Source organism: Lagopus leucura, unplaced genomic scaffold (genome assembly GCF_019238085.1).
Source record: "Lagopus leucura isolate 7727_CA_CO unplaced genomic scaffold, USGS_WTPT01 Super-Scaffold_774, whole genome shotgun sequence".
NCBI lineage: Eukaryota > Metazoa > Chordata > Aves > Galliformes > Phasianidae > Lagopus > Lagopus leucura.
Genome location: NW_024962258.1, coordinates 5,998,719 through 6,020,063, shown reverse-complemented (window position 1 = coordinate 6,020,063; position 21,345 = coordinate 5,998,719). Strand labels below are relative to the sequence as shown.

Sequence of the window (21,345 nt, the reverse complement as noted above, 5' to 3'; positions counted from 1 at the left end):
TTTAAACACCTCCCCCACACGCCGTTTTTTATTTTTTATTTTTTTAATTTTTATTTATTTTTCATTTTCCGCGAGGGGAAGGGGAAGAGGGGCCGGTATCCCTCTCCTCCCCTCCCCCCCTACCCCGCCAGCCCTCCCCTCCTCTCGCCCTCCCTCTCCCCACGAAGGACGGGCAGGGCAGGGCGCCAGCGGCTCGCGAAGCGGCGGACCCCCCCGGCAGCCGGAGACCGCGCCCCTCCCCGCACACGGACACGGCGCCGCCCCCCACCCCGGCAGGTCAGTGGGGCCGGGGCCTGCAGGGTCCCTGGGGCGGGCCGTGCGTGGGATTCATGCGGCCCGCGGCAGGGTGGGAAGGGGCGAGGGAGCGGCCCCGATGCCTCTGTGTGCGTGGGGGCTGCGCGTCAACTTCGTGTGCGCCGTCGGGGGGTGAGGTGGGGGGAGGGGGATGCGGGGCTTGCGTATGGCTTTATTGGAACTGTGTGCTGCGATCTCCGCGCAGCTCCTCCCGTGGTCTGGGGGCACGCAGGTAGGCGTGGGGGGGGCCCGAAGCCCCGAGAAACAAAGTCGTGCTGCCGGCGCTGGAGTGGCTGGATGCGCATAGTCCGAGGTGTGTGGGTGTGCGCGTTTCGCGTGGTCAGCTTGCGGTGGTTTTCTGCAAGTTTTAGTGACTTGGGTTGGCTCCTTCGAGACCCAAAGCGAGGGGTGTTCGTTTGGAGCGAACGTGCCCTGAGCGGAACGGGGCGCAGTGGAGGTCTGCTGTTACCACAGCCTGGGTCTTCCTTTGCTGCTTCGCAGGTATTTTTGGAAGTATGGAAGTATCGCTGTATGCAGGCTTTGTGTTGAAGCAGCCTAGCCATTTCCTGCCTTCTGCAGGAAATAGATGTGTCTGAGGAGCCAGGACTGAGAAACTCCATTTCATTGTCCCTGTACGCTCTTGAACATCCAAGAAAAACAGCAAATACTTCAGTATTTCTCCAGATTGCCTTTCATAATTGCCTTCTGGAGTCTCACAGAACAGCTAAGGTTGTGGGTGAAAAGATTTGCGTTTTAAAATGGAGAAGGAGGGGGGGAGAAAAGTTGAGCTGCTTCTCAAACATAGGTTCGTCTTAACTACTTCATCTCATCCATAGATTGATCTTCTAATGTAAACTGATTCCCTCTCTGAAGCCTGCTAAGTACATTGTTACAGGTCTTCTTGCTACCAGGTACTGTGGCTTTTTTTGTTGTTGTTTTGCTTTTTCTGAACTGTTGTTGCCATTTGGTAGGGCATGTGTGAACTTTACATATGTATATATATTTTTTAGTGGCAGGTCAGATAAGGAATCTGACCGTGAAACTCACTGTGTGTTTCTTAAAGGATGCTGTGCAGTTACACAGCCCTTTGGTTGGTGACAAAATGAATTGAAATAGAAGCATTGCACCCTTCCACTAGTTTTATTCAGCCTGGGGAAGAGAAGGCTCAGGAGAGACCTGATAGTGGCACTCCAATAGTGAAAGGGCTCTTTAGGAGGGAAATCAACTCTTCGTACAAGTAGATAGTGATAGGAGAAAGGAGGACAGCTTTAAACTAAAAGAGGGGAGATTCAGGTTAGGTGTTAGTCAGAAATTCTTTACCCTGAGGGTGATGAGGCTCTGGCACAGCTGCCAAGAGAGGCTGTGATGCCCCACCCCTGGAGGTACTCAAGGCCAGGTCGGATGGGGCCCTGGGCAGCTGAGCTGGTGGGAGGCAGCCCTGCTCATGGCAGAAGGCTTGGAAGTAGATGATACTTGAGGTCTTTTGTAGCCCAAACCATTCTATGATTCCTTCAACTTAAGTTGTTCTTACAGCTATTTAACGGTGTGTTTATGAGAATACAGAACTGAACAGAGTAGAACTGATGGTACTCGGTGAGACCATGTCCTTAGGAACATAGTTAGGAAAACACCTGTCCCTTTTCTAAAGAGATGTGTAAGAGTACTGCAACTGGAAGCTTGGAAGGATGCAGCTTTCAAAGCATTATGTAAAATTCTACATGATGGAAATCTGCTTCAGTTCTGTATGTGGGTTTATGCAGCCCACCTGATCTGGTGGCTCTAATGTCAGCATAGACAATCAACATAGAATGTTTTTAAAATGTTGTTAAAGCCAACTTGTATCAATGCAAGCATAATAACTTCTGCTATTCCTGGTATTGATAATTACCATGCCTTGAAAGATTTCTGCTTCTAAAAGGCTGTGAAGTACCATCTTGAACTTGCTAGTATGGAATTGAATCATAAAATCATAGAATTGTTTGAGTTGGAAGGGACCCTTAAAGATCATCTAGTCCAACTGCCCTGCAATGAACAAGGGCACTTAAAGCTCAGTCAGGTGCTCAGAGCCACATCCAGCCTGACCTCAAGTGTCACCAGGCGCAGAGATCATTTTTTGTGGCCCTCCTTTGGACACACTCCAACAGGTCCATGCGTCTCCTGTATTGAGGACTTCACATCTGGATGCAGTACTCCAGGTGAGGCCTCTCCAGCACAGGGCAAAGGGGCAAGAGAGGGGAAAGATCACCTCCCTCACCCTTCTGACCATACTGCCTTTGGTGCAGCCTATCATACTGTCGGCTTTCTTGGGCTGTGAGGGCACATTGCTGGCTCACATCCAGCTTACCTCCACCAATACTCCCAAGTCGTCTGTAGTTGCTGCAGTTGCCCAGCCTACTCACGGTGGCTATGTAGAATCAGTAAGGGAAGGTCACCTCTCAACTTTATACTTGAGACATAGGTAATGTTTCTACATTTGCTTCAACAGCTTCCACTTATTTAGTTTTTTTTTCCCCCCAAATGACTGTTTAATCTAGGTAGCCTTTTTAGATTTTGTCTTTCTTATTTTTTTTTTTTTTCTTACATGTAGAGATCTCCCAAGACTGAAATAGTTCCAGAATAAAATACTGACTCGTCTGTAAGAAGCAGCACTTCCATTAAAGCTCTGAGCTAGATATAACTTGCAAAGTGGTTGTGAATGTAATGTTTTGAAAAGTATGCAGCTGGTAGCATTTCATTCCTTACCTACTATCTTGACAGACGTTGGCTTCAAATGTAAGAAAAATGTAATGATATTCTTTGTATGTATTAGACATTTTCTTTTTTATTTTTTTGTTGTTGTTTTGGAAATGTTGTCCAGTTGACACACAATTGGAAGCAGAGGTACTAAATAAAAGCTTGTGTTGATAATGGTGTTTGAAGATGCAAAAGAATGTAGTCAGTAGTGTTGACTGGTTTAGTGATTTGAACATGGTTTTGTTTTTGTTATTGCTAGCAAGGATGCATAATGATGTTTCAAACCACTCCAACCTGCTAGATTAGGCACACTGTTGGGTTTAAAGGAAATACAGAGGAAACTTACTCAGGACAGCTTGACTGAAGTAAGTTAAAAGCCAGGAAGAAGCTGCCCGTGTCTAGGATCTTTTAATTATGCGAGACATCTTTTGAAGTTCCGTCTTGAAGTAAGTTTATAGTGTCATATTCTTCGCACCTGCCTATTTGAAAACACAAGTTTTGTGTATTAGACTGTAAGTTTAGTTGATATTTGGAAGTAAGTGTAATAAAAAGGAGACAAAAGGATTATTCTGCATTGAAAGCAATCCTTGCTGTTATGATAAATAGCACTGCTTCATGTCTGAATGAAGATGTGCTGTATATGCTGGTTTGTTCTGTAATTTACTCTTAAGTGGCCAAGAGAAAGATTGCTACTTTACTCTGAATTAGATTCATGAATTAGTTTTACTGGATACAAGTGCTTCTGTATTTAAATCAACAGCCTGAAAACTATATACAGTGTAGTGAGACCATGTCAGATTGAAAGCCTTATTTGCTACTGGAAGTTTGATTGAAGTTTGTTTCCGCACAGACCTGAAAGTCTTGCAATCATGTTGCAGCATTGTAGGAAGGAATAAAACAACAGTGGCATTATCAGTGATATTGTTTATCCACCTTTTTTTTTTTTTTTCTTTTTTTTCTTTTCTTTTTTCTTTTTTTTAAATCAGAACAAGTACTTCAAAATTATGGGGTAGCATAGGTCATCCAAAAGTAGAGGGAGTGACAAACTGGTGAGTTCGAGTTACCTGTTCTTTGTGCTGAAAAGATGACTACTTAGCACACTAATGACTGCCTCTCATTCAAACAGCAGTTAGAAACTGACAGAGCTTATGGGGGAAAGTGCTTAGGGGAGGTGTGTGTGTGTGCACGCGTGTGTGTGCGCAAGCACGCGCATCATCACAGTGCAAGTGAAACTGTAAGGAAGAAATAGGCAAGTGCAACTGGTTCTACCATTACTTTCCCCATTTCTTTAAAATGACAAGAAACAGACGTCTTATTATCCCTGTAGATGTGTATTTAGGCTGTCGTTATTGGGTACCTACTTCATGTTCTGCCTTTGTGATTGACAGTAACTTAAAATTTTGTCTATGTTAAAAGGGCTTGTGTTTTGGTGTTAAAAAACCATCCATAATGCTTACAAGTGAGGATGGCCTTGCTTTTAAAATAGCATAATTTCATTTCTGTTTAAGGTGGGAAGCTTTCTGTGTGTTTTGTTTGTGTGCAATGATATGCTGTGCTGTACTTCATTAACTAGAGGAAGGTTATATTTTCAGGTCACTGTGATGAATGTCATGTTATTTGCTGACTTGCAAGTGGTCATCAAGTTTTTCTGTTTTACTTAAGAACTCCACTCCATGCATAATCGGACAGTCAGTGTATGAGACTATATTCAGTTATTACATGATTATTACCATTTTACAGAATAAAATGCAAATCTTGAGTGCTCAACTAAGAATGACATTATGCTTTAACAAGTCATCTCTGCTATGTTTTCCCATAATGTCCATAAACTGTTTGTAACCACAAAAATCATTTAGTGGTGAAAATACGTGAGTATGGCCAGTGCATTGTCTGCAGATTTTTTTTTTCTATTTTACTTTTTCATGTATCATCTTTTTTTTTTTTTTTTCTTTCCCTAGTTTGTCATCTGAAAGAACAAACTGAAAGCTACAATACAGTGGACTAACTTGTAAATTCTTTACATACGAAGAATTGGCTCTGACGTTTCCTGGTGTACCTCAACTATCTGTTAGTTTAAGTACCTAGACTGACTGGGGCTCAATTGATTACTTACTTGAAGGACAGTGCTAAATGTATTTTAACTTACTAGACAGCAGAAATGCACTTAAAAGTTTATTTTGATCTACCAAATTTGTTAGTTGTACTTAACAGTGGCTATTAGCAAGCTTTATTTGAAGATTTTTTAATTTTTTTTATTTTTTAAACATAGTGGCAAATTTGCTTCATTTAGAGTGGCTTTGCCTGAAAATCGTTTGGACACAGAGAGGTTGGAGGTCAAAGTTATGTTCTCAGGGTTGAGGTCATAATGGCCTGAGATTTTAATTAAATTCCTCCCTTTGTGCTGTTCCAGATGTAATAATAATGGAGTTGGGCTTATGATTTTTCTTTCTTAATCCTTGAAGTAATTCTCTTTGCATCCTTGAGTTATTTCTTCCATTTTGCTTGCATGATCAGGTCTGACTATGCTTATGAAAGCCACCCAGTTCCACAGCTAGCGATTCCAGTAGTCTTTCTGACTGTACTGGTTGACTGTTTATGGACTTGCACGCCCTTTCCCATATACAGTTTTTTGAGCTTAGTTGACTCTCCTTCTCTGGGAAAATCAAGCATAACCACCAATCAAGCATAACCAACCACCACTTGTTGGATGGTAGCTTCGAATTTCTTCTACAAGTGCACATTGTTCTGGTTCTATGCAAAAGTCTGCATATGAGAAATTGTTCGTGTTAGCATGGAAACAGTATGGTCAGAAATTGTACTCCATTAAATAAATGGAGTACATAAATCAGGTTTAGAGATGAAAATTTACTATTCAGAAACAGTTGCATGAATGTAATTCATCTGTTAAATGAATGACATAACTAAATCACCTGTAACAGTTTCCTAAGACTGACTGCAAAGCTGTCTTGTATCTTAAACCAATTTAAGCTTCATGATCGTGCTTTTTGTATTTGGTTGCATTAGATGGGGATTTAGATGTACCTAGTTAAAACCTTGGTGAAAGAAAGGTCTTTCTGCTATGCTTGTATACTATGCCTGTCCTGTTCTCAGACTTTTTTTTTTTCCTTCTGGAAAATCCATATATACATTTATTTCTTTTTCCTCCCAACCCTCTTTTCCTAATGAGTTTGGACCTGATAAAATGGTATTACTTTAACTTAAATCTGCACTTTAAAGGTTTAAATTTCATTGCTACAATTCACATCTATTCTCTGCAGTGAAGTACCAAATCTAGTCTATTCAAAACACTGTTCTAATAGCTTATTTTACCAAAAGTTTGGATCTAACTATTGATCAGGAATATTTTAACTGCAAGGTATTTTTTAAAAATAACATTTATATTTATTAAATATTCTTGGTGGCACCAAATCAAATCTTTTGTATACATTCCAATTTATTAATCTTGCCCTTCTAAGCTTGTTCATCTTGTTCATGTTTTTCTTGACCAGTTAGAGTGGGGTAGATGTCACTGCCAAGATCAGATTATTCCATAATAACTTCACAGAAGAGTTGTTTTATATTCCTAAAATGCGTTATTCGAGCATCTTATCTTGACCCTTGTCCACAAGAAAATGACTGTATGTCCCTATAAGTTTATTTCTGAAGTAGCGTATGAAAAGCTTCTGGATAGCTAGTGACACTAATTTTAGTTTACTTTTCTGCACTTCAGATTCTCTAATTTGACAGAAGTCACCAGAAGTCATCTATGCCTACTGATCCATGTGGTATTAAGTGATTCTTAGCACCTGGAGGTTTCATTCTTTGAATATCTTGAAACTGGTGGGTGTGGAAAGTTCTGTATTAGTTGCAGTCAGTTTTTTTTTAATGTAATCTTTGAGGCACAAGCATAGATGCTGCCACCAGAAATTGTTTATTAGGAGTATGTTTCTTCTAATATGTAACAGACAAATTCTAAAAGTGTTACTTGGCCATGGGTTGTGTGGTTAAGACCTGAAAATGGCTTAAATTTAGAAGTCTCACAGATTCAGAGAGGATATTACTTTGTTTTGCTTTTGTGTTTTGGAAAAAAAAAAACAAACAAACAAACAAAACAAAACCTAAAAACTAAAAACAAACAAAAAAACCCATAACATTTTACCCTGGACTTTTTTTTTTTTTAAACTTGAATTATTGCAATGGGACCTAAATAAGTGCTTGGTCAACCTTGTATTCTTATAAGCCATTCTGTAGTTGACTATGTAAATAAATTATGGTCTTTAAATGAAGTAGCTTTTGCAATTGTGAGAGGCACAAAAAGACGTTTATACCAGTGTTGCATGTCCTCCTTCCATTGCTCCACATGACTTGCCTAGTGGAGCTAGACTTCTTAAAGCACCGCACTGTTAGAGTCTTTATTCAACAGTCAGAAACAGAAGTTGATACTGAATAGAATTTTTGGAAGTGAATGGAGAGACTCATTGAGATTTGTCTTTAAGATGTAGAAATATGAAGTATAAGCATAAGTGTAAATGTTTCAGATTCTTTTTCTGTAGCCACCATCGTTAACTTATTTTCCCCCAGATTCCCTAGCCACTAAACTGCTTCCCAAGACAAGTAGCCTTTGAGTTAGTCGTCTGTTATCACCATCTGCAGAGATTTGACAGTTCTAACATGCAAATAGTGGGGGGGAGTCGACTCACTCCTCCCTTAGCTTTAGCTTAAAGTCAAAGCAATGCACTCGTCTTTCCTCAGGAGTTACTTTTTCAAATGCCTGTAATGTACAAAGAGATCTGCATCTGGTACATCCTGAGACAAAACCTGCTCAGTACTTACAATGTAGGGATCTGTTGTGAGCACACGGTGAGGCAGTGTCCCTTCTTGTCCTGATCAGCCCAGCTTTTAGTGTTACGTGTTTCCTATGAGGTATTTCATTAAATTGTGTTCTGAGGAACGGGAGGAGAGAATATTGGTGCAGGTGTCATGTACTTAAACAACTGAGGTGTATTTAATAACTTTAGTGAATTATTTTGATCGTTCCTTATGCCATAGTTCAGACTCCAAAAGTAAATCTTGGTGAAGTGCTGAGAGGAGCCAAATGCAAGTCTGTAAGTATTGCTGCAATGTTGCAGTAGTTATCATGTTGCATTTAGATACTGTTTCTTCCATTTTTCTACTATACAGGTCACATATCTTGTGTTTGAAGCACATGGTAGGAAGTAATAATATAATATAAAAATGATTTTGCATTTAAAAGTTCCTGGGGGAGAATTGAGGTATATCTGGAATCTAATTATGATGGCACAGTAAGAACAGTGGTGTTTATTTATTTACTTGATAATATTCCTTGCATGAGATGTTCCTGGTTATACAGAGCATTTTCACAAGATATTTTCTTCCTAAACTGTTTGCATAGTATGTGTCAACATGTGGCTGTAGACTTCTGTTGATAAAGCCATCACTTTGAATTTCTATAACCCATCAATTCTGGTAATTCTGAAAGTTACTGATGTTTTAATGATGGATAGCTGACAGTTATTCATATAGAATGAATAAAAGACTGATGTAAAAATGCAAGTCATCTGTCGGCTAAAACTTTTTACAGGTGCTTTCTTCTTAACTTGTTGCTGTTTGATCTGCTATTGCGAACTAGAAAGGTTCTGCAGTATACGCACTGTCTGTTCATGTTTTCATGAAATGGTGCAGTGCAAACCTGGCTCCTGACAGCATAGCAGCCATTCAGTGATTATTTGCTTTCATATTAGTTTTCCACATGACTGACTGTTTTACTATGTATATATATAGGGAGAGATACAGATATAGATACATAGTAAATAGGCCTTATGTGTGTGTGTGTGTGTGTATATATATATATATATATATATATATATATATATATATAAATTGGACTGCTGATCCAGTTTTCTACTGATTTTTTTTGTTCTTATTAAGTCTATTATTTTATTTCAGCTGGCTGTTGATGCTGTCTTTGTTGTTAATGCTACCATATATTCTTAAAGCTGTAAAGGGAGAACCATCAGCTTGCAGCTAGGTATGTGTAAATTTCTAAGGGATTCTGAGGAATTTTCTGCAGTGATCTCAGTGCAGAGCATATCTGCAATTCATTGATGGACTAAAACTACCCTACGTTAGAACCTGCAATGTACCAATACTGTGACAAGGTAAGGATGAACAACTTAAGCTGTTCAGTGGCTTGTTTTCTAACAAGTTGGATTGAAGTATGTGATGCAATAACTATATGGAGCTGGGAAAGGAAACTTCAGGAGGTGGTTAATTCTTTTGCTTGCTGCAGTATGTGAAACTTACTGTAACTGCAACTGGTGCTGAGTAGAGTGTGATAAAGGAAAATGGTGTTGTTTTTTTTTTTTCCTCAGAGATTGGACTAAGCTGTTGGTATTGGGCAATTTAGAAAACATTTTCATGACTATTCTATTGAAGTGTAAATCTTACTGAGCGTAAGTCAGGAAGGGAAATACTGGGTACCATCTTTGGAGATGTTATATATGCCGTTGAAGCATCTGGAGTGTAAGAAGAGCCCTAGGGAGTTGTGGCTAACAGCAAGCTGGGGGATCTAGCCCTCATTCCACCTTCTTTTTTTCTGAAGTTTCCCTTTGCTCTTCTGCTACTTTGAGCTTATATTGACAGGCTTAAAGCTGTCTTCATCACTGTGTTGTGCTAGTATACTGTTAAAATGAGCACCTAAATGATGTGTTAGGATTTTTTTTTTGCCTCAAGGTGGCCTTCTCTAGCAAGGAGTGGACACTAACTGCCAGTAATTTCTAAAACAGCAGAAAAGCAGCTGTCAAATGAAACCAGTCTTCTGTAGATACACTTTAATTTGTTGCTGCTATGACCTTCAGGCCTTTTGGCTACTCTTAAGTATTAGCTCACTGCATAGCAAAACTTTGCTGCTGTTATTCAAAACAAAACAAGAGTCAGGGATTGGGTCACAGAAAAAATCAGTTTTGTAAGTGTTGAATTCTCTTGCGCCACCGTTTTGCACTGGATTTTTCTGTGAGGACTATGTTTCTTGAACTGGTGTCACACTGCAGTGTTAGGGCTGACAGATGAGATGGCTGTAATGTGATGGTGTTGCTCTTTTCTGTGATCTGGCTTTCAACATTTTTTTTTGTTTGTTTTTGTTTTTAACAGAATTTGCAAAACTACCTGTTGATAATCTCTTTAACACTAATCTTGGAGTGAGTGAATGGTGATTCCTATGTTACATGAAATTGTCTTCGACTGTAACACATTATTAGATTATGCAGTGAAAAAATGGCTTGACAGTTAACTTTTGGCAATCCTTGCTTGCTGCAAGATGGCCAGGAAACATAAATGCAGAACAGTTTGATAATTGCAGGCATCCTTCTTTGTGAAATGCTATTTATATGTGGAAGATAACACATGTTTTCATACTGCTAGACCTTGACCCTCCTCTCTCCCTTCTCTCACTCATGCCAAACAGTATACCTAATGGTAAGGAAGTGAAAATCATTGTGATGGCTTTACGGGTAAAATTCTAATCACAAATGTAAGTTCTCAAGCACTGTTATTCTGCTGATAATGTGAGCTTCTTTGCATAACAAGGTTAAAGAATTTTTTACTGTTGTTGTGGCAAAAAAAAAAAGATGTTAGGGAAGATGGAAGAACATGATTGTTTTCAATCCTTACAAGAAAAGGGGGGGAAATAAATAAAATTGCTAAGGTCTTAAACAGATATAAATGTTGACTTTTGTGTCAAAATGCAGTACTCACTTTACACAAATACATATATCTCTGTATGATTCTTTTAATTCACTATCGAGCTGATGTAACTGTAGTGGTTTCATTAAGCCTGCCAAAAGCCTGAGGTACCTTTCCTTTGAGCAGTGTGACCAATCCCCAGGACAACAGTGTGGTAGGTCCCCAACTCATGGTCTATGAGGAGCAGGCAGATAAGATGAAATGTAGTTACAAATGTCGTGTGTGCTTTGGTTTAAAAAACAAAACAACAACAACAACAAAAAAAAACACCAAAAAAAAAAAAAAAACCCACACTTTTAAATGTCTGTGCTGTTTGCTATAATATTTTAATACAACTAAGCCAGTATTGTTAGCATGTCTAATAAGACAAGAGCTGGAAAAACTAAAATTATTGTAAGGATAAAATAGCACTGCACTAAAGTTTCTTGTGCATTTTGCACAAATGTAGGGATTTTTCTGTTCTTTATTGTTTATGCCATTTTAAGTGGAAAGAATTAAAAAAAAAACAAAAAAAAAAAACAACAAAAAAAAAAAAACACAGTAAACCAGATTCCATTTCAGTCTTAAATGACCTCTTTTTTTTTTCCTGGAGAGTAACTTTGTTCCCCTACCTCTTTTTTTTTTTTTTTTTTTTTTTTTTTTTTTCCACAGAATTGTAGGAGTTGGAAGGGACCTCTGTGGATCATGAAATCCAACTCCCTGCTAAATCTGGTTCCCTACAAGTATGCTGTATAGGAAAGTGTCCAGGCAGGTTTTGATTATCTTCAGAGAAGGAAACTCCACAGCCTCTCTGGGCAGCCTGTTCCAGTGCCCTCACAGTAAAGAAGTTTTTTCCCCATGTTCAGTTGGAACATCCTGTGTTCCAGTTTGTGCCCGTTGCCTCTTGTCCTGTTACTGAACACTGTTGAAAAGAGCCTGGCCCCATCTACTTGACAGCTGCCTTTAAATGTTTATAAGTATTGGTAAGATCCCCTCTCAGCCTTCTCTTCTCCGGGCTGAATGGTCCCAGGTCTCTCAGCTGTTTCTCACTCAGGAGATGCTCCAGGCCCCTCGCCATTTATACAGCCCTCTACTGGATTCTCTCCAGTAGTTCCCCATCTTTCTTGAACTGGGGAGCCCAGAACTTATCACAGTACTACAGATGTAGCCTCACCAGGGCAGAGCAGAGGGGAGGATCGCCTCCCTCAGCCTGCTGGCCACACTCTTCTTAATGCACCAACCTTGCTATTTCTTTCCTAATTCCTTCAACTATTTGTTCTCCTACTACAAATATACGTGCTTTTGTCACTCAAGTGCCAGTCTTTGGTTTAGGTGCTGTTTATGTGATAGGTTGTTCTCAATAGGTCTGACTGCAGCTTCACAGGGCAGCTGCAAGACGGGAGTTCAGCTGAGCACCCTGGCTCTGTGCCAGCTGTGCATCCATTTCTGCTCTTCTGGGGATGGCAGGCACTTGCTCACTTTCTTTGCTCTGTACTGGGTAGATAGCCCACAGACTGTTTTGCCCTACCATGGGATAGAATATTTTTAGGAGGAAATCATCATTGCATATGAGTTGAAGAAGCCTGAATTGATTACTTCAGATACTGCACCCTACTCTTCCTGCTTATTAAAAATAATCAAGCCTTTCGCAGGTAAAAGACTTTGAATAATGGAACTGGTGTTATGCTGGTAGGCAGCCATGTTACCATACAGCTGCTTAATCTCTTTCCCCTTCTTAGCAAGATGTGTGGAAATGAGATAGAGGGGAAAAAAGTGAGTTTTTAGTCTTGCTGCTTAATGAAAGGAAAGTAAAATCTATACAAAAGTAAAAGGAGAAAAGTTATTCTCTATTTCCTATCAGCAGATGATGCCCAGCCACCCATCCTGTGAGCCATGGCCTCATGCACGTAGCAGATGCTTGGGAAGACACATCTTCATAGAGGGCATTGCAGCTCCTTCTTCTCTCCTTGCTGAGTGCAACATCACACAGGATGAGGTGTCCCTCTGGTCATTTTGGATCAGCTGTTGTACCTGTGTTCCCACACTTTCTGGCCTGCTGGTCCTGGGGACACCTGGAGGGCTGTGTGCTGTGCCACACTGCCTGCTGGTCTTGCTTCAAGCACAGGTGCTGTGTGGGTTGCTGGAGAAAAGGTAACTCCAGCCCAGCTGGACCCAGTACTTGTGCCATCAAGTGTTAGCAAGGAGAAGTAAAATTGTGCTGATGTGTTTTTTATCATTTGATGAAGTTTTCTGCATGTCAAGGTTTCGGGGCGAATAATTATGTCTTGGCAGTCTTGGACGAAGTCAGTTCTTTAGTGTGGTTTAGTTTGTGCTGAAAACAGTTTCCTTTTTTTTCTTCTTCGGTTTTTTTGTTTTGTTTTGTTTTGTTTTTCAAGGAAAGGGGCAGAGAGCAGGAATGCAGGAGACCAGAACTGAATTATCATAGGCTGTTGTCTGATTCCTCAATCAGGCTAGTGAACTCAGGAAGCAGTTTGCTAGAGACTTAAGCACAAGTGCTTTGGCACCCTGTTTCTGAGCTAGTGTGTTAGAAATAAAAAGCTAATAAGAACTTGTCAGGAAAACTGGTGCTTAGGCTTTGAAGTGTCTTAAGTGGTGTCAGTGTCACAACTTTTCCTTCCCTTTTCTTCCTCTACTGTACTTATGGTCTTACAGCAGTGAGAAGTAGTCGCAACAGTTTCCTGTGAAACTTTGAATATGGTCATAGTGGAAAAAAAAATTCTGTTTGCATCAACGTCTATTAAAAATTGTTATACGCTTTGCATAATAATGCTTGAGTTCCCTGCTTTTTATACTCCTGTACTTTGTATCTTCTAAACATAAAGTGCCTGCAGAATACTAACTGCTGTGAAATCAACAGCAGTGTCAGAATTTGGTACAGTGCCTAAACAAAAAAGACTTTCATTTTAAAAATTGACTCGGTTTAAGTAGTGAAGACTCATTGCTGTCTGTCATTCTTCAGTTCATGATATCTAGCAGTGCAAACTTGTTTATACTGAACAAAACGAAATGTTTTCAGAGATAATGAATGGAAATCGCTTAAGTACTTGAAAAACATTCCACAACAACAAAGGAAAGCAGTAAATTTTAGATGATGAATGCAGGCCTTTGCAGTGTATGTTGACAGAAATAAATACAAGCTATTGGAATGAACTTTGGAGGCTATGAGTTCTTCTTCCCACTGACAATGACTGACAAATGTACTTAAACTGTTAATGGGATGATGTATTATTGAAACAGTTGTATGTCACTGTGTTAAGAAAAGGAAGCTTTTAGTAACACATTATTCTGTATTTTTAACAAGGAGAAATCTTTTTGTCCATGTGATGTGCACAGTCCTATGTTGCTTTTGTTCTATTGCAGCACCTGCAAGTCCCAACTTTGATGGTCCTGAATGTCTGCACTTACTGCCTTGATATCTTTCACTCTAACAACTGTATTTCTTTAGGGTCCTAAGTTAATAAACTTCAGTATCTTTTATTTTTTAAAAAGATGGAGCATCTTTCCAAAACTGATATTTCAAGACTTCAAGGTAAGAATTACCTCATTGAATACTGAAAGATAAAGAAGACTGATTCAATGTTGGTAGAAAGGAAATAGCTTTTCTGCTCTTGGTTAAAATTCAGCTGTATAATTTCATCTCAAGGAAATAATGTGTTTTCAGCACATGAAGTTAAACATGAGAGTCATTTTAATATATGTAGTCACTTGGAAGGTCAGGAGTGTGTCTGCATTAAGTAATCTGCAGCAGCAAGCATTCAAAGGAGAGTCAGTAACTATAAAATGGATGCTACAATTTACTTTTGAAAGAGGTGAATGAGAGCAGAGCACATTTGTCTACATATGTAGTATCTACCTGTATACTTCTTCAGGTTATCTAGTACCAAAAGGAGTCTCTGTTTATGCTGCTGCTGTTCAGAGATGCTTGCTGTTAGTATTTGCATACTTTTGCACTCTGAAAAGCAGTGAAAGCAGCACTGTGGAAGTGGTTTATTGTGGAGAGAAAGGTATTGGCTGAGATAAAATATAAGCCTGTCATTTCTGTGACGGTCAGGTATTGCTGCATTATCTGTTAACCAGTGAGTGCAGAATTTACAAATGATGCTTACATTTCCTATTTTTCTTTGTAATTAATAACGGTTGGTTTTTGTCAGAGATAGTACTGAATCAACTGGCGTATGTCAAAAGAGGACAGAAAATTCCTAGGTAATAATTGCAACCTAGCTTTCTCTGAATGGGTTTAATATTACTGCGGTAGGTCACATAGCTTAAGTACCACATCTCTAATCTCAGTACAGTTCATGTGAACGCAACAGAAATGAATGCAAGACACCACTCTTTGAAAGAGTTCTGACATTTCCAAAGCCTTCTTGTCTTGCTTTTTCCCTCCCCTTGCCTTTCTGTTGCTGAGTTTTACTTGCCCGTTGTATCACTTGTTTCAGGGTCAAAAGTGATTGGGAAGGTTGGAGTTGGAGGTGAGAAGATGCTGTTTTCCCTTAGCAGGTGGTGCTGCAAGAAAAGGAAAACCTGCAGTTTTAATGCTGTTGCGTAGGCCAGCTCATATGCTTTTAGCCTGCAAGTTTCCAGAGGCACTGCTGTTCACTGCAGAGCTTTTCACAAAATCACTTTTCCTGTTATGTCCGAAGAATGTCAGTAGAGGACTTGGAAATTCTGACCCCTGTGGTGGGACATCCTAATGTCCAGTGTGAGCAGGAAATGTTTACTAACTTTGCCTTGCCTTAAATCACAGAAATTCACAATACTGAATGTCCCAGTATTTTTGTGGTAGTGTTTTATGTGTTCACAGGCAGGCTTTATAATAATAGTGCACATGAGAATGATGCAACTGACTGTAGTGTGCTGCTTTTGAAATGGCTATAATGTTTGAAAAATGTGTCCTAATACGCCTCAAGAAAAGATTAAAAACAGCAGTCATTTTTAGCCACTCTGATGTCCTCTTAGAATTGGATTCATCTTTTGTTTTGTACATTCTTGGCTAATTACATGAATGTACGATTTTTGTTATTGTTGTTTCTTCCTCTGAGTGCTCTTGACAGTGGCCAGCTCTTTTCATTTTTTTACTTAGTACACTTTTATATTTTTTTTTCTTGCTTTGTAGTATAGAAGTAGTATCTAAGGATTGTAGCAATGATTTGTGAGTATTGACTTTTAAGATAATGCATCCTTATACAAGGAGATCATTGAAATCTGTAAGCTCACTGTAACTACATTTAAGGTAGCTTCTGAAAAGAAACTTAATATTCATATTAAAATAAGAAAATAATTCATTGTGCATACTTTTTCATTCATGATCATGTTTTATTTTTGATAGGAGATACCTGCCATCTGTTGACACTTGAAAAACCTCTTCTTGCTGAATTATGAGAATATTATTCCTTCCATAATTAAATTTGCCTGCATGTCTTTGACTGTAATACATATTCATCTGTTTTCTGATTGTAAAAAGAGCTAAGGTAGTGGGAAGACTGAGAGAGGAAAGATACACGGTATGACACACTAGAGCTAGCAGTTGGGATGGTAGGTAGGAAGGAGAGAAGTAGACCAAGTTGCATTTACTGTGTGTATATATATTTTCTATACTTAAAAATCTGCCTTTCTCTTACTTTTTACCTCTTATATATAAGTATAATGTACTTATTGTTCCTCTTCCTAAACAGAATCCTTTAAAATGCTTTATTTAATATTGATTCTTTATCCATGTTCATATGAAGTTATTTTCAATCCTCATTGTGGTCAGGAAGACTTCAGTCCAGTATTTTATCATGCTGTTTGCTTTCATGTTCAGAGCTAAAGTAATTCAGTGCTAAAATCTTCCACTGGCTTTATAGGAGCAGAGTACATAATTTCTATGCTCTTTCAAATTACCACTTGCACAGTTTAAGTGTGCTTTCATTCTCTTTCTCTCCCTCCACATATACATGTGTAAACATAGATGGATATGTGTATATATTCACGTGTACCTACAAGAATGTTCTGTAGGGTGCTTCTAAAAGAAGGATTTAAAGATGCTGAAATGAAATTGAATGTGAATACTATTCTTCTGCAATAGTAACATTTTTATGGTATTTAATATTTAGTGAATTTTCTAAAAATGTTAATTACTACAGCAGTTCTGATGCGTTGGTATTTGTTCCTTGATATAAAATGAAATTAAAATGCATTACTGAAGTTTGTGTGAAAAGATATGTGATTCAGTTGTGAGTCTGTAGCTTGTCTTCAGCAGTATTGCTATTTCTTCTACCTTACTTCCTTTTTTTTTTCCCCATGCTGTGTGATTTAATTGTACAGCATAAGGGAGAAAGTTAGACTGTCATCTGTGTTATGTTGACAACTTATACAAGGGCATAACTTATTTTGTGTAATCAAAAACAAATATTTTATGGTAAAGTAAGAAACAGCTTCATCTGTGATTTTAACATGAAGTCTTACAAGTATGCCCGGTGAATAAAGATTAAATAGGTAGCTTCAGTTCTATGTCCTGATTATTATTTTTCTGCATCTCAAACATCTGTATTACTTTCTACATGTAATTTACTAGCAGTGGGGCCTGGGGAAGTACTGTGCTGCCACCCAGAGGGACCTGGCTAGGCTAGTGAAGAACCAAATAGAGTTCAAGAAGGGGAAATGGTGAAGTCTTGCAAGGAGAGAAACAGCCCCAGGCACCTGACCTTCTGGAGGCCACCTGACTGGAAGGCAACTATGCAGAAAAGTGCCTGGGGGGCACCAAGATAAACATGATGCAGCACAGTGACCTTGAAGGCATCTGAAAGGTCCGAGTCAGGTGGGTGAGGCCAGGTTCTTCCTAGCTGTGTAAGGCAAGCAGCAACAGACACAAACTGGAGCATACGGTATTCCTTCTGAATATGAGGAAAATCTTTACTATCAGGGTGACAGAGCACTGGATCAGGCTGCCCAGAGGGGCTGTGGAGTCGTCTTCTCTGGAGATGCTCAGAACCTCCCTGGACATCTTCCTGTGCGTTCCTGTAGGGAACCTGCTTTAGCAGGAGGTTGGACTTAATAACCTCCAGTGGTCCCTTTCAACACCTATGATTATGTGATTCTTTGAGACAAATGTGTAAAAAGCAAATGTGTTTCACTGTAGGGTGAAGAGTGTGAGTGTAGACTGCACACAGCCATCTGTGTGCAACTATTAGTAATGGTGTGACTACACCCCAGGTAGTTCTCCTTTAACCTGTTAGGCAGGTCTCCTCAGAAAAGACCAAACTATATTCTGTTCTTAAGTCTCTTTAGTAGATCAAAGAAGTGAATAAAACATAGACTCTAGAAGATACTTCCCAGAAAATGATGTGGTTATCTTTCTCCCCCATTTTTTAAATAATTATCTATTGGCATGAGCGTGTCATGGTATTTTAGAAAATTTAAATAGTGATTCTTTCAAGCAAGTTATCTAAAGCTCATATTTATATTTTGGTTTTTGTGGTCATCTGCTACTCTTTGATTCTTCATTATATCTTAATTGTTTAAAATTAAGAGTAAGGTGAAATGATTAATGAATAGTAAGAATTTCTGACTTAAAAATATGTTTAGAATAAAACCTACCACTAAAATACTGAGAGTAATTTTGAAGATCAGCTTGTGCTTATTCCACAAAGGGAGTTTTACCTCTAACGTATTCAGGCATAGCTTGTTATGATTGCAGGAAGTTGAAGGAAAAACATTTCACTCATCACTTATGGAAACAAGACAACAGATGAAAGAAAAAAAAAAATCAACAGCAAACAGGCTCTGTAAATGGTACTCACGTAACCAGTTTAAAACTGGGCTCATGATGTGGTTTCCTTTTAAAATTTTCTTCCCTATTCTTATAGGGCTACTTGTGTTTATACATTAATTGAAAATTTCTGGATATCTGTCTTGAAGGGGCTTTTGCTTGCTGACTACAAAATAAGTTCTATTGTTGTTCTTTTGTGCTAGTTCTTCATAAGAACTATTATTTCAGTGCTGGTAGGCTAAAGAGTTAGGTTCCGTTGTAGTTGTTCTTCTTTTTCTGCTGTATTTTACTTAATTATATGACTGGCTTTGTGAATGTCTTCTGTACAGAAAGTATTTTGAAACTGTATTTCTGACACAAACATCAGATAATATTAGATACTGGGAAGAAATCAGGAACTTGCCTGCAATGTAGAAAATTACACCTTCTAAGGAAGGTTTCTAATCGATTAGGGAACAGTGAAATGTCTGAAAAACAAAACCCCTAAACCTCTGAAGTACCGAAATATGTAAAAGCAAAACTAAATATTGACACTTGCTTTTGCTGAAAAAGCTAGCACAATAGCTTCCTGGTCCTCTCGTGAAATTCTTAAAATACAGCTTTATATCTTGTAAGTGAAACTAATGTAAGCCTCTATTTTGAGGTAGTGATTCTGGAGGAACAGAGATCTGATTGTAATTGGTTTGAAAATGAAACTGTAGAGACCTTTGTGTTAGTTGAAGAAGTCAAGCTGTCAATCTAGTTGTGGGCAGGCAAGTCACATATGCACCACAAACACATGTGTTGAGGTTGGAAGGGACCTCTGAAGGTCGTCTAGCCTGACCAGATCTGGTACCAGATCTGGAAATTGGTGGTCCTGAGTGTGGCAGAGGGGTTGGAACTTGATGATCCTTGGGGTCCCTTCCAACCCAAGCCATTCTCTGATTCTGTAATTCTATGACCTGCCTCGTTCCAGTAGAGTCAGCTAGGGCAGATTGCACGGGAACACATCCAGGTAGGTTTTGACTCTCTCTAGAGAGGAAGGGACCACAGTCTCTGAGAGAGACTAAGGAGGAAGAAGTATTTCATACTGCTCAGTGGAATGCCTTGTAATGGTGGGTCTTGTGTGGAGAAAATACTGCTTGTGAAGAATCCTTGGCCACCTAGGAAATAACTTACTGGAAGAAGATCAGTACTCAGTGATGGTCTGTCCTGTGTTCTGCATCCTTGGTTTCAGTATTACCCTTTGTAGAACGGCATTACTTTGCTTTTGTGAACATATTTAATGAGATCTGTTAGGTTCCATGGTACGGCTCATCTGCACACTCAAGACCAGAGAGGAAGATGGGTGAATTATATCCTTCCTAACTACTTCAAGGCCCATCATGGGTTCAATCAGCCTGTCAAAGCCCGTCTCCACAAGCCCAGATGATCATAGCTTTCTTTTAGACACTAATAGTTTTATATTCTTATTTGTCCTAACTCTTGAATCTTGTGATTCAAGAAGCTATTGCTAAAATCGGGTGAGAAGTCAAGTGGCATTCCTTGGGGAAGTATTGTAATGATGGATTATAAAATCATTTAAAACCATTCTCTAGGATCAATTGCATATGAATTTTTGTAGTGTGGTAGCAGCATAGCAGCGAGGCAGATACTCAGAAAAGTGAAGCAAATAGCATCCAATTCTTGCAGGCTATTTTAATCTTTGAGTTGCTGGAAAGCATACAGTTCAATTTCTAATGGATCTGAAGACTCTCGACCTGTCAGGTAGCTTACATTTGCCCCCAGCAAGTTGCTCAGCATAAAACTGCATACTTCATTTGTGCTCAATAGCTCTTTATTTTGGGAAAGCATAAACAACAGATTTGTAAGGCTGGGTGGGTTTTACTTGCTTTTTTTATTTCAGGCATGTCCAATCAGTGTCCTGCAGTCCACATGCAGCCTGGCACAGCTCACACTGAAGCCTGCCCTGCATCGTCGTGGCAGTGACTCTTCCCCACTACATAGCCTGGCCCAGCCCCAGGATGTGGGGAGAGCACAAAGCAGTGCTGACTCTGCTTCTTGCACCCCTTGTACCCACTCAGTCACACTGAAACCTGTGGATATTACTTGTGACATGCGCTTGTGCTGTTTGCTGAGTAAAACACAGTGATTGCCGATACTAATACTTCAGACTGCATATGGGCATCACAGAAGAAAACAGAACCCCCACACAAGAAAAATCATGGATGAAGAAAGAGTGTTGAAGGAAAAATGGACAGATGGGTACTACTTTGTCAAGACAAAAAATATGCCGCTATGCTTAATTTGCAAGGAAATTGTGTCAGTTTTCAAAGATTACAGTTTACATTTTATGCAGAAACATGCTGCCAAATGCAATGCATATCAAGGAATGTTTCATAACGACAAAATAGCAGAACTGAAAAAAGTCTGTCATCTCAGTGATATCTTTTTTGAAAAGCTAAAACTCCAACATACTCTGTTATTAAAAATTAGTCATGTGGTAGCAAATCTAATTGCAAAAAAATAAAAACCATTAACTGATGATGACTTTATTAGGCAATGTATGGAAAGCATGGCAGACATAATGTGTCCTGATTTAAAAAAAAAAAAATATTTTGTAAAATCAGTTTGTGTCACCGGACTGTTGCCAGGTGATCTGAAGAAATGGGAACATTTGTTGAAAGAAATTTGGAGAGTAAAGCTGCTGATTTCAAATTTTTTGCTTTGGTAATAGAGGAAAGTACTGATGGTGCAGATATGGCTCCACTTGCCATTTTCATTAGAGGTAATAAAGAAAATGGCTTCTTTGGTGCCATTAAAAGACA

General features: G+C 39.1%; 1 protein-coding gene across 7 annotated transcripts in view; it reads left to right on the top strand.

Annotated features, from left to right (window-relative positions):
- The first annotated feature begins 213 nt into the window (after positions 1-213).
- The window catches only part of PCGF3 (polycomb group ring finger 3), a 53,057-nt gene continuing 31,925 nt past the window's right edge, over positions 214-21,345 (top strand). For 3 of the 7 annotated variants that reach the window (XM_042864926.1, XM_042864930.1, XM_042864928.1), the window contains exons 1-2: positions 238-276; positions 1,131-1,205. The gene's annotated coding sequence lies outside the window, so the exon portion shown is untranslated. Of the gene's footprint in view, positions 277-513; positions 608-1,130; positions 1,206-21,345 lie in introns of those variants that run through there. The other 4 variants (XM_042864931.1, XM_042864929.1, XM_042864927.1 and 1 more) reach the window with 3 other exon arrangements.